The sequence below is a fragment of the Camponotus vicinus genome, unplaced genomic scaffold (assembly GCF_025532165.1).
Source record: "Camponotus vicinus isolate PSW18456_S1 unplaced genomic scaffold, iyCamVici1.0 SCAF_11, whole genome shotgun sequence".
NCBI lineage: Eukaryota > Metazoa > Arthropoda > Insecta > Hymenoptera > Formicidae > Camponotus > Camponotus vicinus.
This window is the reverse complement of record NW_028141947.1, coordinates 10,385,064-10,401,065: the sequence shown is the minus strand read 5'-3', so window position 1 is coordinate 10,401,065 and position 16,002 is coordinate 10,385,064. Positions and strand designations below refer to the sequence as shown.

Genomic DNA, 16,002 nt, shown 5'->3' with positions numbered 1-16,002 from the left:
TATGAAAAAGTTGAAGATCATGAAAATTTACAGAATAAATTAAAATGTAAAAATATATAATAATACTCTTACAATAGTATCGCAATTGTGAGAATAATTGACAGAATTTATCGAAATTCTTAGTTAAACACGATGAAGCAAAGTAACTATTTTCAAGAGATAACGAGATATTCCGATCGCTCTTTGTAGAATGCATAATGCTGATGAATCAGATGAGTCGGCTCATTGAGTATAAACAATGACTGAGTAAAGATTAAATTGCTGCGTAGCATGAAAGCGCGGAATGATTCAAGATGATCCGACATTCCTAACAATCAAGAAATTAAGACAGATTAAATGAATTCTAGTTTGTGCTTTATCATACTAACCCTCTTTTCTTTCTGTTGCAGGTGAGTGATCATTTCTGTAAGTGACTGTGAAGTCAGGAAAGCAATGTAACTTTGGTGAGTCTTTTTTTCGATCTTTTTCCTCGAAATATAACATTATAATTTAATCGACAAAGTATAGAAATCAGAGTAAAGCTAAGAATACATAGCAGGAAGAAAGGGGAAAAAATTTCGCGAAACATGAAAAAGTAGACGGGCTAGAGATCTTAATACCGTTTTACACAGTGTACCAAAAAAATGGAAAAGAGAAGAAATAATTGATGGAAATGTATTTTCAACCGACAGGAGAGTGTCAAGTCTCAAATGTTCGCTATTAACGGATCACAATTTAAATCTACTGACGCGAAGTTTGCACTTCTAAGACAGTGTTGTATGACATTGCTCTCGAAGACACGAATATCACGCGAATAATATTGCCAAAATGGGAATTTAGATTCGTCCAATAACGATATATTTAGTCTTTGCAATAATAATATATCATCGATATAGGTAGATGTAACAAAACTTGAAATTCTCTCATTTATATTTTCTAGTTTGACAAATTTAGTCACGTATGATTCCTGATATGACTTTTAGAAAACGTTAGTATAAATGTCACATTTTAAAATATAGTGTAGTATTTTCGGAGTAGATCAAGAGAAATACATATTTTGAACGATTTGTAGGTATAAATTAAAAATATCTAAGGAATTAGGTATACATATCAGCGTGATTAAACCATCTTTTTTTGTGAAAATAGTAAAAATATCGGAATGACAAAAATATAAAAATGAGATAAAATAGCGTAAAGAAGCGTATTGAGAATATCACACGTCCACAGGTCTTTAACCTCTGCACGTGCGCAAAGATACCGGCGGCGAATGCCGTAGATTTCCGCCGACGATTGCCGCTACCCTTAAACCACCGTCGCGGGTTGAAACTCGTGTAACGCGAGACGACTCATAATCAAAGTTAAATGGGGCAAAAATCGTTCCGCGGGAAACATGATAAAGCCGTCTTCATATAATTCGCAGTCCGATATACACCTGCTTATTTGCCGTGTAAGAGGTGTGATTTCGACGACGACGGTCTCGACAAAGAGAGATGTTCACTAAACGCTGAAGCGAAGGATAAAGATATAAAGAGAAAGAGAAAATAAGAAAAGCGGAAGAGATGGGGAGGAAATTCTCTTCTCGAAAGGACAGAGATTCCTCTGGAGACCCTTGATCGGAGGAACTCCGTTGTTCTTTCGAATCACCCTCGACTCGTTCGAGGACGATAATGGAGTCCCCCAATTTATCGTATCGGAAGCCACGCGATCGGCAGCACGTTGCGTGTATCATTATTTACACGATCATTCGCGAACGAGAATCCTCCGGGATCGAGCCCTTTTCACGGTCGTTTCTCTCTCTGGGAAATGTTATAGTGTCCGAAAGTTTGATTTCTCTTTCTCTTTCTCTCTTTAAGTATTTAATCTTTAGACGAAACATCCGAAAAATCTGATATCTAATTCTTTCACAATTTTGACAGAAAGAATCGTCGGCGCGTAAATAATTTTGAAATGATAAGGAATTTATTAGGTGAAGATTATTGTGCCAATTAATTTTTAAAAATTAAATCACAATTACATTTATGAAATCTCTCGCAATTGTATTCAAAATTAAATCTCGACAAATTAAATTTTGTTTCAAGTCAACATCAAAAGAATGTATAAAGTAGCACGTTTAGTGGTAAAACTTTCGCGATATGAAATTCATCATTTTAACGCGTTTGTGTCTCTCTGTGCCGCCTATCTTTGTGATGCAAAACCCAAGTTCACATGTTGGAACTTGCATCTGTATCGTGAGTTATATTTCAACGTCTCGTTCCGGGCGAGAAACACGATGCTCGCATTGCAACTTAAAATCTCGCTTGAAATCATGTTTCAACAATCGCCATATCATGAAACTGTTTTATGAGAGGTCGGGTTTCTGGTTTACGGGATACACGGTTTTCGCTCGAAGCGAGAAACCTCAAAATACAATTCATGACACCGACGGCAGTTTTTAAAGTGCGTACGCGCGTGTTACGCTACGTGTTATCAAAATGTTATCTTGCATTGTGTAAAAATAGTTGCGTCACACTCTGTGCAAAATATTATTTATATTTCTCAACAATAATTTACGATGGAATTCATAAATCTCTCTCTCTCCCTCTCTCTCATTCAATTTTAGATTAACGTATTGAATGAAACAGAAATTAATGATTATACAATACAATTCGATTGACTATAAATAACAAGTGAAAATGATGTCTAAATATTTAATATTCGTCTGAATGCTTTTGAATTTCAACATACATAGAGTGCAATGCGCATTACATATTTCATTCCAAAAATTAAAAGCGGTACAATTTATCAGATATCAGATTTCGGTGTAGCCACACGAAAATGATCTCTTAATTATTCGGAACAATGAAAACGCGCGACAATTGGAAAGGACGATGGACAGGAGCATGCGAGGGAGAGGTGTGTGTATATATATATATATATATATATATATATATATATATTTTTTTTTTTTTATTTTTTTTTTATTTTTTACATATATTTTATATATATATATTTTTTATATATTTTTTTCTTCACTTTTTCGTATAAAATCGAAAATCGAACGTATTCTGAAATCGTGCAGTTTTCAGTCTGTGCTTCGTACATGCGCGGCCATCGTGTATAGATGGATACGCTTTCGTGTACCGACGATGGTCACGCGCGAGGCGCATCACGGATAGTGCACACGACGCGCCCACGTGCACGCGCGTGCACAGTGCACGCCTACGGGCGGCACGGCAGTTGCGTGCATATCTGATCACACGGAACGGCAGCGTGCATCCAAATGCATTCCGTCGGTCTTCCTTGTCGCCGGCCTGTCTGAATTGACCCTCCGATGCGCTTTGAATTTCGAAATGATCGTGTATATTCGTTTTTTTTACTGCGCGTGAAACATTTTCAGCGCATCGGCCCGCGTTCGCATTTTATTTTAAGCTCTTATCAAAAATTCAAATGTCAAATTTATCATATTAAAGTTGTACAGTATTGTAAATTACGATGTATAATTTTTTCATTGGTTATGAAATAATTCATCGGAGCATTAAATTATTAAAACTCATAATTCGTTTTTTTTTTCGCGAAATTGTTATTTTTTTGTAAACAGGAGTTTGTTAACAATCGCTATGTGCAGTATCAAGTAGAGAAAGCCGTGCCAATCAAGTTTTCCATCAGAATTTAATGGATTAAAATTGGGGAAAAACGAATAAATTTCGGCAAATATTTTTTGACATATTATAAATATAATATTATGCGACTCTTCAAACATACATATTGATACAATTAAACTAAACTAATTAATTAATGATACAAGGGAAAAAATAAAACCGAAAAAAAGTGAAGACAAATCTATATTATAATAATCGGACAACCTATAGCATAAATAAAAATGTTTTCAATTATCATTGCGATAATCATGACAACATTATAATATTACATTACAACATATTTAATTGCTCCAACTTTTAGAACCGAGTTTTATTGTAGCGGTATCTGGACCAAATTAAAGAGATTTACCAAGAGATACCCGCAGATGTAGAAATAAAATCGTACTATACACGAGATCGCGAAACAAAGAGTTATCAGTAATCAACAAAGCCGCCCACGCGTACTGCGCGTTGCTTCTTGGCTGGAAAACAAACGCGAGGCGCACATCGGGAACGCGGCTCGGATGCATCACGTTGACCTCGGGGGAAACGTGATGCACTCGGTAGCCATTATAGCGCGATGAACCGCGGAGCTGCTACGGGGAATACCACTAAATAACTCGTTACAGCGGCGAATCAAAGGAGTGCGCGGGTGTTTTCGCAATGATCATCTGCCCGATCTTGCACAGTCACTGTGTTTCCTTCGGCGAATTATTCTTCGTCGGAATACAGCGAAGCAAATACGAGAATTGCCCTTCGTTCATGAATCTTTTCCCACGCAATTCACTTTCAGATCCTTATTTATATTGCCGACTTTTTCTTTCTTTGAATTGAAATCTAGACCAGAATTATTATATAACGATAAGGAAAGGATGAAGATTTTTTAGTTGCGAATATACGTATAAATTATTAAGTTGCTGTATATGAAATGTGTCAATATTGTATCAATAATCTTCGAATTTCTCTCGAGAGTCGTTGATGTAAAATCGATATTTAATTTCGAGAAAATTAACGTATTTTATTGAAATAATACGTGTTATATTCTCTTTGCAATCAGAAATTAATTGTATAATCCTATTTCGATAAAATCCGGCGAAATTTCCGAGCTAAAGTGAATTAATTTTTTTTTATTTTACCGAGAAACCTATGTTGTTCTCGCGCGAATTGCATATTTCGAATTATTTTATAAATATAAGAGTTTATGCTTTATACATATATTTGCATATACTTTTTTCAAAAGAAAATATAGGAAAAATATAGAAATAATAGAGAATTAAAACATTATAAAAGATTACTAGAAATATTTGTTTTAAAGAAATCTTTAAATTATAAATTTAAGGACACATTTTGCTAAATATTAGGTATCTTCTAAAATTATAGAATAAATTCGATATTTTTTTTTATCGGATGAAGTACAGCATTTTTCTTAAATCTTCAATAATGATTTGAGTATGACTTAAAAGCAAAGCATCAACAAGCATCGACAATGCTGCGTCAGCAGGATCGATAAATTAACTTAATAGCTCGAGTTATGAAAGCGTAGTCACTCGAATGCGAGTTCGACGTCGACCTAAAGAACAGCGAGCATACTCAAGTACATATCTTATTCAGGAAGCATCGTAACTTGCCGCGAAACGTCTATTAAATTATAGTCGCCGCAGATGTTGCATACTTGGGTCATAATTCTCATTCGAATAACAACTGTTCCCACCGTTGTAGAAATCCGTGAGTTTAAATAATTAGACCGAGTTATGACAACGATAAATATAGCCCCTATATATAAGTTTAAAGTTCGCCGCACAACCTTTCAAAATGTTATTTTATGATTAATTTAAAGCTACATATATATATCTGCTCTTTTATAAAATTAATAATTTATATGCATAAAGTAACGCGTAATATAATCTAAATGAATATTACAAGGCGTGTTATTACAATATGTAGAGAGATTCTCCCCCCATCAGTCTGCGTCAGTTGATTTAACACCCTTACGTAATCCAGGTAGTATCTAGCGTTATTTAGCATTGTAATTGACATTATCGATCCGATACCTGTTCAATTCAGCTGCCGTTTTGTCGTTTACGTTTCCGCGAATTTGCTGCATTTGTTCGATGGGATTCGCGCGGCGGCATTTACGAATCAGAGCTTCGCAAAGCAAATTCTCCGTAAATCAGCGTTTGCGTGGCTGATCGACCGCGCGTGCAAACGTATCGCGGTGCGCGTGTTGGAATTGTTTTCAGCGACAATAACATCCTCGATTATTTATTCACCGCTGGAAAATGAATCAGCGTAATCCGTCGAATTTTATCTTTCTGGGCGAGCGACGAGATTAAATCGCTCTTTTCGTCGCCGCTATTCGCTATTGTTTAACATACTGACGACCGCGCGTTACATATGATAATCGATAGTATGCTCTGTATGATTAATATTCCGCGATTAATATTCATCCCTTGTTAAACATATATAATCGTGATATTATCTCTGACAACACAGTTCCAGGGAAAAAAAAGTACATCGATGATTGAAAGAAGCAATTGATTTTGAATACTTTGGAAAATAATTATTATTAATAATCATTAATCATAATTATAATTTTATAACATGATTTAATGATACATTACATCGCTACAATCTCAGCGAATTATTAATGATAATATCTTTGATAACGTTTTTTTTGTACATGGCATTTCTTGGGGAATATGTATAATCGCATTGTTTTTTTTCGACGACGAAGCTGAACGTTGCAAAGGAAGCGACGTATTGCGATCGATGCATGGCAATTACACGGTACACGGTTCTTGTAATAATTTCCATTTTTGAGCGGATAATCCATATTCGATAACCACGCGAGTTCCAATCCGTTCCGATATCGTAATGCTGATCGCTTCTCGCTTGAGGTGGTATCGATCCGGCCAGGTACCAACTCGTTTCTTGGAACTGTACGTTGCTATACTCAACAAATTCCAATAAGAAGATAGATATAACTTGACATACATAATTGTACTGTAAAACAAGGTTTTTAAGAAACTTCAATTTATTAAAATCAATACATAATAGTGATAATTATAATAGTAATTAAGAAAATATTTCCAAACATGTATACATAGAATATCGTTAAAAAGATATGCAAATTTTGTTTTCGAGATAATATAAAATCTACACATTTTTATCTGAAATTGTATCTTATTTAAAATCATAATTTTTATTTTTATTTTTAGTGTTGGAAAATAAAGATTATCTTTGAATTGGAGTTTTAAGCCTGAACCTATCTTAATTAATAATATAAAATTTTTTTTCATAAATTAAATTAAATTAAATTTTTTATTTAGAATAGACGCATCTAAACTTGTAATTAAATCATGTTATTTCCCTCTCTCTCTCTCTCTCTCTCTCTCTCTCTCTCTCTCTCTCTCTCTCTCTCTGTCTCTCTCTCTCCCTACTTATTCTCTTTTTGTGTTTTCTATAACTATAGAAATATTTATCTGAGAACATTCTCTCTTATCTTCACAGTTAATTCTTATCAGCAAGCGAGGACTCGCGGCTCAGAATGACATAAAGCGCTAAAGCGATAAAAATTCACCCCATGTTGCATAGAAGAGATTAGCAGTAGTGAGAAAGAGAGAGAAAGAGAACACACTGTTCTCGCCGTTAGTCCCCTCCACTGCGGCAGCGTCATTTACGACGTTTAAAAACTCGTTAAAAACTTGGCCGATGCGAGCATAGAGATCCGTCGGCGTTTAAAGCAGCTACACTCCTTCTCTGCCCCGTCCCCGTCCCGCATCGGGATTATGAAAGTTTGATAAGGCGATAAATAATTATCCACGAGCCCATCGCGAGCTCCGACGTAACTTTTGAGTTAGTCCAACAGTTTCGTGCCGCCTCCCCATCCTACTTCCTCCACCCTCCCTCCTCCTCTCCTCTCCTACTATCACATCCTTCCGTACCCTATTCAACTTTTCTCTCTCTCTCTCTCTTTTACTTCGCCTTTTCTCTTCCTTTCCGCCGATCCTCCGTTCACCCTCTCCTCTTCTCCCCTCCGCTACTTTATCTGCTTCTTTTTCTTCAACCTCACCATCAAACTTTCGAACCCCCTCACGGCTGATCCGTATGGAGTTGATGGAGGGCACAGGAGGACGGTAGAACTCGTTGCACCGTACGTCCCATGTCGACGTCGGCGATATTCGCTGTCGTATCCATACCGCACCGCTGGCTCCCCTCGAGCTTTACGGGCCGCTATCGAGCTTCGTGACCGGGAATCCGAGCCGAGCCGCGTGTGGATTTTCGGTTCCCGACAGAGGGGAACGACCTGGGTTTGCTTGGCCTCGGGCTGCCATCGTCCGGTGCGCCTTATGTATGGTGACCATACGTTTTGAATTTTTTGGGAATGCTCGGAATTTAAACGGTGTCAAAACAGCCTTTTTCTGGAGGCAAAAGAGCGTAAACGTCCTTCAAAATATCACGACCATGCTATTAATCTTTCTTATATTAATAACTTTAATTTAATGGCATACATATATTTTACGATATATACGTAACATTCCTATGTGACAGCTGATGCATATACGCATCATATAAATTTTGTAATTAATTTTACTGAACTTTATATGAAAGATTAATTATCACGCTCTTATAATTAAAAACAATAAAAAATGTAAGTCTATTGATCTGTACGTTGATCATTTCGCTCTGAAAATCGCAACAATGTCTAATGGTTTGAATAATTTTAATCTCGAAGGGGAAATAACTTTTTTGTTAATTATACATGTATTGATGTTTTTCAAACATTTTTCTAACATCGTTTAAATATATAAAAAATAAATAGAGAAATTAAAAAGAACTTTTAAAAGCTTTCTGATAAATTATCAATTAGAAATATTTAATTAATATACGTATATATAATTATGGTCATTATATTATTGTGGTTCATAAAAGCGTGCAGTTCAGAATTAATTTTTCCGCTATTTAAATAGCAGGACGTTGGCAGGAACAATAATGCAGGCATCTTAAGGCAATGATCTTCCAGCCAGGACACATCAAATTTGTCGGGAAACTGGCTGGGAGAGGATAAATCGTTGCATTGGTAATGGCGGCCATTGTGAGTGGATGCGAATCGTCGTCCTCGTGTTCGTCCTATCGTTTGCCATTCGGCGCGTATTTCGGGGTCCGCTATCGGCACATAGTAGTAGGTAACTCCCGGATTATGCAGAGCTCTGAAGGGATGGGAGAAGAGGAGAGAGAACGGATCCCGTATGCACTTGTGTACATGTATATGCAGTTGCGCGACGAATGGAGAGACAGAGCGATCAAGCAGAGACCAAAGGCTCGATTTCAAAAGAGATCCTTGAAAGAGGCCTGAAAGATTTATAAATTTGTCCGCGTGATGAGAAGTAAGTAATCGTTTCCGTATCACATTTACGATAATCCTCAAATGTTATATACGATCAAAAAATTAATTTATCTTATCTCTTGAATGTACGCGATAAGAAAATATTATGGTATTTCTCAATGCAATTAAAATTTAAGAGGCAATTTTATGTTACACATTTTTAAAAATAAAAAGTCATTGTTAGTAATTTCATCGTGAAAAAATTTTGTATAAAAATATTTGCCACATTAAACAACTTTAGAAATGTTAAAAAGTTCAATATAAAAGCGAAAGTTTAATACATTTTCCTTTAAATATTGAAAATAATTTATATATAATATATAATTTATATTTATATTTATATAATATATATGTTTATAGTCGTTAAATATCGTTTTAAATCTAGGAGATGAAATTACTCTGGAAGATATGAAATTTTATTTCTTAGTGCAGTGTACAATATACATGACATAGAGTTTTATTATTTATTTATTCGACTCTGTTTTTCATTTAACTAACAGTTTCTTTAAATGCATATATATGATTATAAGGAGACATGATATTCTTATTCTGTCACTTCTCTCTTGAGTACAATGAAAAGCGACGACGACGAATTTATCCGCATAATCGCAGTCAGGCATATCATAGCGCTATTCGCGCATTGCAGAAGAGATCCGGTATATAACAGATTCACCGTAGAGGAGCTTCGGACGCGAGGGACAATTTATATGCTAATTTATATGCGCTTAATAACGATGTCCGACGGTGCTTACCGACACGCCCTGCGGGCGGTGCCTGACGATTAAATCGATGCGAACGGCGTCTCTATATAGCCGATCCAGTTGTCATTGCCCCAATTATCCGTGTCTTGCATTTGCGGCGAGTTTATTTCGGCTAGTCAGCTGCAACGACGGGTTTTGTTGTTTGGTCGTCCTATTAGCGGTCCTCCTTTCCCTTTCTAGATCACGGCTCATGTAATATGTAAGCGGTTTCCACTGTGCCTATTAATATTAAGTATTTGATGGCAGGTTTAATTAGAAGTTACCTGTGAGCTATTTAGTCTCAATCTTAAGATATTTATGTAGAAATATTTTCTTAGTAAATATATATACTGTCAAGTTATATCTTAATATAAATCTCTCTTCAAAAATTGAAGGAAATGTATAAAACTAAGAGATTCTTGAATGTAAAATCTTATTAAATATATGCATGTGTGGATTTTATTTGTTTTTAATAGGAATTTAATGCGAGTCTTAATTACAAAGATATTTAATGTTGCGAATTTATATCTCACATTATAGTATCTAAAGATGAAATGAGATTAACGAATTGAGATAATATTTAAATTATTTTACGTGATATTTAATACATATAATCGCGCCTTGAAATTTGAATAAAACATGAAACTGAAGTATTTTTTAAATATATTATTTGATGCTTATTATGATACAAAGCCATTCCATATCGAATTTAAAAAATCGAGACTCATAATTTATATCGCAGAAAGTACATAAAATAATCAACAGTTGCAGACTTCAGGTATACAAGGACCGTTGGACTATTACCAGGGCATAGTTTCATCAAGAGGTTTCCATAATGAATGCCGCGTACTGAAAGATACCGTTCTTGAGAAGTTATGAAAGTTTAACACGTCAGAACTCGAGTTCTGACTGAATGTTAACACGTTTAACTCTTTTTCTACGCCATCTCTCTCTCTCTCTCTCTCTCTCTCTCCTTTCTTTGTGTGTGTTTTTTCTCATTCATGAATATGTTCTCGAAATTTGTGAATTTATATGTGTTTTCATAAGAGATTAAAAAAAATATTACAATATATACTTAATATTTGTTAATCCACTTACTTTTGTGCAGCTAGTTCCGAATACTTACGCGGAATTTAGACTTTGCATATTCATTACTATTTATAACATGTTAATTTTATCGATTTACATATTTTTTTAATATTTTGACACACTATCCAACTTTTCATTTTATTCGAAAGTTAGACATTTAAAACTATTTTTATAAGTAAACTTTCATACTATATACGCACAGTTCAATTTCTCTCTCTGTCTCTCTCAAGACTATAAAACAAAATTAAGATTCGTATTTTAAAAATCCAATACCTGCCTAATAAATATTCCGCAAGTTGTAGGATAATTTTAATCTCTAAAAGAGAAAGAGAGAGAGACATATTTTACAAAGTTGTATCTCAATGATACACTTTAAAATTATTCGTGGGAATGAATAATGATGTTGAAATAATTTTATTCTTCTCTCTTTTCCCCTCGAGATTGCCTCTCTGCACTAGTCTCTCCACTACTCTGCTTGACCAATAAGCGGATCAAAAGCATCCTTTGACTGCGGCACTGGCGCGTTTCCTCGTTCGCCAGTTTATTAACTACGGACGAAAAGGCGAGAGGCTTCGTGCTCGGAAGTGACGAAAGTATAGCCGTTAACCCCCTATCGATTTCCTATCTCGCCGACGAGACCGGTCCTGACCTCGGGGCACGCAGCACCCCAACGTCGATTTATTTAACCGGTGCACGTCCACGCGCTGTAAAATGTTTCCGCGCGGAAAACACGCGGGATAACCGTTTCTCCTCGCGTTTACGCGAGGGATTCAACGGATGGAACTAGTATTTTCGGGGATTTCCGCATAAAATGCTCCTGCCGTGCATCTCGCGCGTTAGAATCCACTTTTCCGCGTTTAGGTCCAGCTGCCAGTTGGCCTGAAATGTTTCTGGAATAAATGTTTATTTTACATCTGCCACTATGATTTCTGAGAAGGCATGTCGGGATTTAAATATGACGCTTTGCACGTTATTCTTCAAATAAATAAATGGATAAGTGCTGGAAGAGATCAGTAGTTATCGGGGATATAAAATAGTTTTGAGCAAGTTTGATAAATAAGTGATCTTGACTCGCATTTTTATTAAAGTATGCTCTTTGACTTTTTATTAGTACGGAAATTTATTCGAAAACTTTAACTTGGCTGCTTCGTAATAATCATCAAATGAAAACAAGAGGAACAGCATGTGGCGTGAAATTATATAAGACATTTATAATTATGAATAATCTGTGTACAAGTCTCATTTTCGCATTTTCTTTATCGACATCTGTCTCATATATATAGTTACTTTGATATTTGTAATTAATTTTCACATTCAAAATTATTTTTGAAGGAATCAATGAAAATAAAGGATGTTTTTTTTCACTTTTTTGTATTTTTATGTATTTTTTCGTTTAATCTTAAATTTGTTGTGTACGTATTTCTGTTTTTTGTACTCGCGATTTCCATACTTGCAGTTTTATACAACGCCATTTTTGCAAAAATGGAGCTTTTAATCTCCAACGACATAAAAAGCTTTCCTGCAGCACGCTTGAAATCTTCTTCGATGAGATTTTTCTGCAATCTTTCTGATTCCGCGTATCTCTATCATTTACGGTAGCGATTTTTTAAAGAATCCAAGCGTATAAAATTTGCTCCTTTAATAAATAGCGTACGATCAAAGTAGTTAGAAAGATTTTACAAGGCAACGCGGGAGCGGAGTATGGGCAACTTGCGACACAAGTAAGAAAAATTGTCAAAGAAGTAGCACGATCCGTTTCTTATTTTTCGACGTCGCGACGCGATTTCAGCATTGATCCGCGGAGAATTGCAGTACGGTGTGTATGTACCTCTACCGATGCACTTGCCCCGACCTCGACCACAGTATACACAGACGATTCTCGCGTTCAAAGAATGCTGAGGATGTTTGCCGAGCCGAAGCTGAGCGCGAGCAAACCGTGTACCTAATCCACCGGCCGTGAGACCTTGCTCGCCCCGTCTAGGCGTTCTCTCGCTCTCGTGTGTACATATATATATATACAACCGAGGACGCAGATAATACACGGTGTTCGAGTACATGCGAGAAAACTGGCCGTGGGTAACCGAGAGAGTGTGATGAACCCTGGACGAGCAGAGCGTACGCGAGTGGTTTTCCCACCGAATCAAAGACGCGGAAGTCGAGTATCTCTCGTATTCTTTTTCGATGCCACGATTTTCACGTGATAGATCGTTATCCTATTCCAAATTAACGCGAAATATATACGGATATAAATCTCTCTGCATTTTTCTTTTTAATATATACTGATGTTTTTTACAATATTCTTTTTCGTCTGATATTTTGTCTTTCGCTGTATTATCTTGAAACAATGTCTACATTGAAATATATTAATTGTATCGATTGTACAATCAATGTATGTATATTGTTCTAATAATGAGAGAATTATCTTTTTAATCTCTTCATTCCCTTTAAATATCAAGATATTATTGGATCGTCATGTTATAGACTTGGCAAAAAAAATTATAATTAAACTTACGAGATTTGTTTCACTAATTTAATATTGATTTTTCGTAAATGAAAATTTATCCAAAGTTAAATAGATGTGACAATTCTTGTGAATTATGATATAATATATTAGTATTATATTATTTTCTCTCTAATTCTAAATAAAAAATGATGAAATAAAATCGAAAGAATGACAAGAATAAACGCTGTTATCAAGTGTGATAAACGCATTATATCGCATGACTATGTGTGAGCATGTTGTCTCATAGATAACATCTCAACGTCGAAATGAATAGATTTCGTCACGTACAAGAATGCAATGGTCGACAATAGTTTCTGGGATCCGCTTGTCAAGAGAAGCATGCTGATGGGTTATCATATTAAGATCATCGTGATCGTCTCAACCGAATGAGTTTCCCGTTTCTATAGCTTGTACAAAAATAAAGAAACATTGCTCTCTCTGCAAATAGGCCGATATATTAATATGTACTACTAGTAAGCGAATAGTATTAAAAACACACATGTAATGTGAGTTCAAGATAGATAATGCTTGGAAAAGGAAATAATAATTAGATATATTAGATAAATAATTAGATAAATATTAAATAAATAATAATTAGATATATTTATTTCTAAAAATTGTTATACATATTTGCAGAGATTTATTTAAAGAACAAATTTAGCCTATTACTTATTTCTGCCTTTTTTTTTGTTTAAACATCTACTATATTTTTAGCTCTTCTCTGTTTGTTTTTTTTTTCTTGCACGATTATTTTCTTTCCACTTCCTTTAACCGTGACTTTTCGTTTCTCCTTTCTTAGTCAAGTCGCGGGAGATCTACATACATATTATTAAGATCATTCCCGTTTGACAAACACGTCTCCCTATTCGTTGGAGCGTATGATGCAGCGCGTATGCAACGCGATGCAACGCATGGAGCGTCAATCCGCCTCCGTAATCTCGCGTGTCTCGCGCCGACGGATTCCGCCGTGCGAATATCGCTTGCCGGATAGGATAAATGGCAGCACTTTGGAGTACGACACATTTCCATTGTCGCCATGGCGTTGTAGATTGAAACGACTTGGCGGTTCCGTGAGTTATACGCCGACGCCGAGAATCGGCCGGGCGCCTCGGTGTCCGATCGCGATGCCGGCCGATTACAATGTAAATGATTGATTATGCTTACGCGACGATGACAGTCGATAAATCTCGAGGAGCGCACGATGTACGCGGCGCGTGCGCCCCATCGGCAGGGGTCGAAGCGTGGTAAACTCCGTAAAGCATAGGGATTAAGGGATTAAGGGATGAGAGAGACGTTTTTTTATTAATGCATGTATATTATATATATATATATATATATATATATATATAATATATATATATATATAAACACATGTATGTATATATGAATTCATAAGGCTTCCAAACTAACTAGGTCAATTTAATAAGATACAGATTAGGATAATTGCGTTTTTATTTTATTAAAATATTCATGACGCACGAATAAGAGATGAATATAGTGCTTTCGAATTACAGAAAACGATGATGTAGAATACGGATGTGAACAATTATATTTAATTATATTATTAATTTATTTATAACATTTGCTTTTTAGTTATCAATTAATAGAATTGTTGGATGGACACGTACACTTGGCAGAATTGTGCAAAATGTGACATTACGCTCATTTCTATGTTATCATATTAATCGGTAATTTCGGGTTGACACTTCTTATTATATTATTTTATCGTAATTATTATTTATCGTTCTACGGCATGCTTTATTTGTTACATTACGTATTCATATTCCACATTTGGAACATTGACTGAGTTAAATCATTAAATAATTTTGCTGTTGCAACAAAGCAAGATTCTAAAAAGACTTCGAAATTTGTATGTATATTTTATTTAAATTAATAGTGCGTATTTGTCATGTATTCAAATTTATAGCTTGTCACTCTGTATTTATTCTTATACTATATTTTATCTCAGTTTTAATTTAATAAATAAACTTCAGCTTGACGTGCCATTCTTATCATTATCTCATCTGTTTATAGAACATTGACCATAAGTTTCAACGATATCAGTATGATATATCGATTATTAAAGTATGCAATACATAAACATGCATCGCGGTTCTGCGTAACGAAAAGTTGGTTACCGTTCTTTCGAACAGGTTTGCCCATGATTATTACGTTGAATATAATTTTCAACAATGTCAGCTTGCCATCCTTTAGCGTGTCAGTTGGAACATTTGTAATACTTTATTACCGCCTCTCGTATGAACGTATATTTCTACGAGTGATCGTATTAGTGAGATTGTAAATCTAACCTGGCTCAACTTTCAACGGTGTCGGTGTTAGACCAATCGCTTCAGTCACAAGCTGTAAAGCCCGTCGTATATTTTATCACGTGCCCCGCCCGCTGTACGCGCGTAACCAGTCGTTATAATTATTCGCACTATACTCTCGGTACAATATCTTCGGCGTGCCAGACTTCTGAAACACAATATTACGTTAAAAGCCAAGCTATCCGGTTTCTCGACGCGAGCCTCGCGCACTCCGCGAAATCCAAGTCGAATCTATTATTCCCACCGCGTTATTCCAGTAATTGCACGAAGAGATTAAACTCGAGCCAGCGGTCGAAATGGCTCGCAAACGGGACGGAGAGGCAAGGAATCGAGATACGAGCGCCATGCTATTTTAGCTGCA

At 35.7% G+C, this 16,002-nt stretch overlaps 1 protein-coding gene and 1 long non-coding RNA gene across 7 annotated transcripts in view; both read left to right on the top strand.

Moving 5' to 3' along the window:
• Rbp6 (RNA-binding protein 6) overlaps positions 1-16,002 on the top strand; it is a 620,420-nt gene that overhangs the window by 81,622 nt on the left and 522,796 nt on the right. The gene's annotated exons all lie outside the window — the stretch shown is intronic.
• The window catches only part of LOC145961472 (uncharacterized), a 52,767-nt gene that overhangs the window by 582 nt on the left and 36,183 nt on the right, over positions 1-16,002 (top strand). The window contains exon 2 of the long non-coding RNA XR_014435643.1: positions 390-443. This is a non-coding gene — a long non-coding RNA (uncharacterized LOC145961472). The remainder of the gene's footprint in view (positions 1-389; positions 444-16,002) is intronic.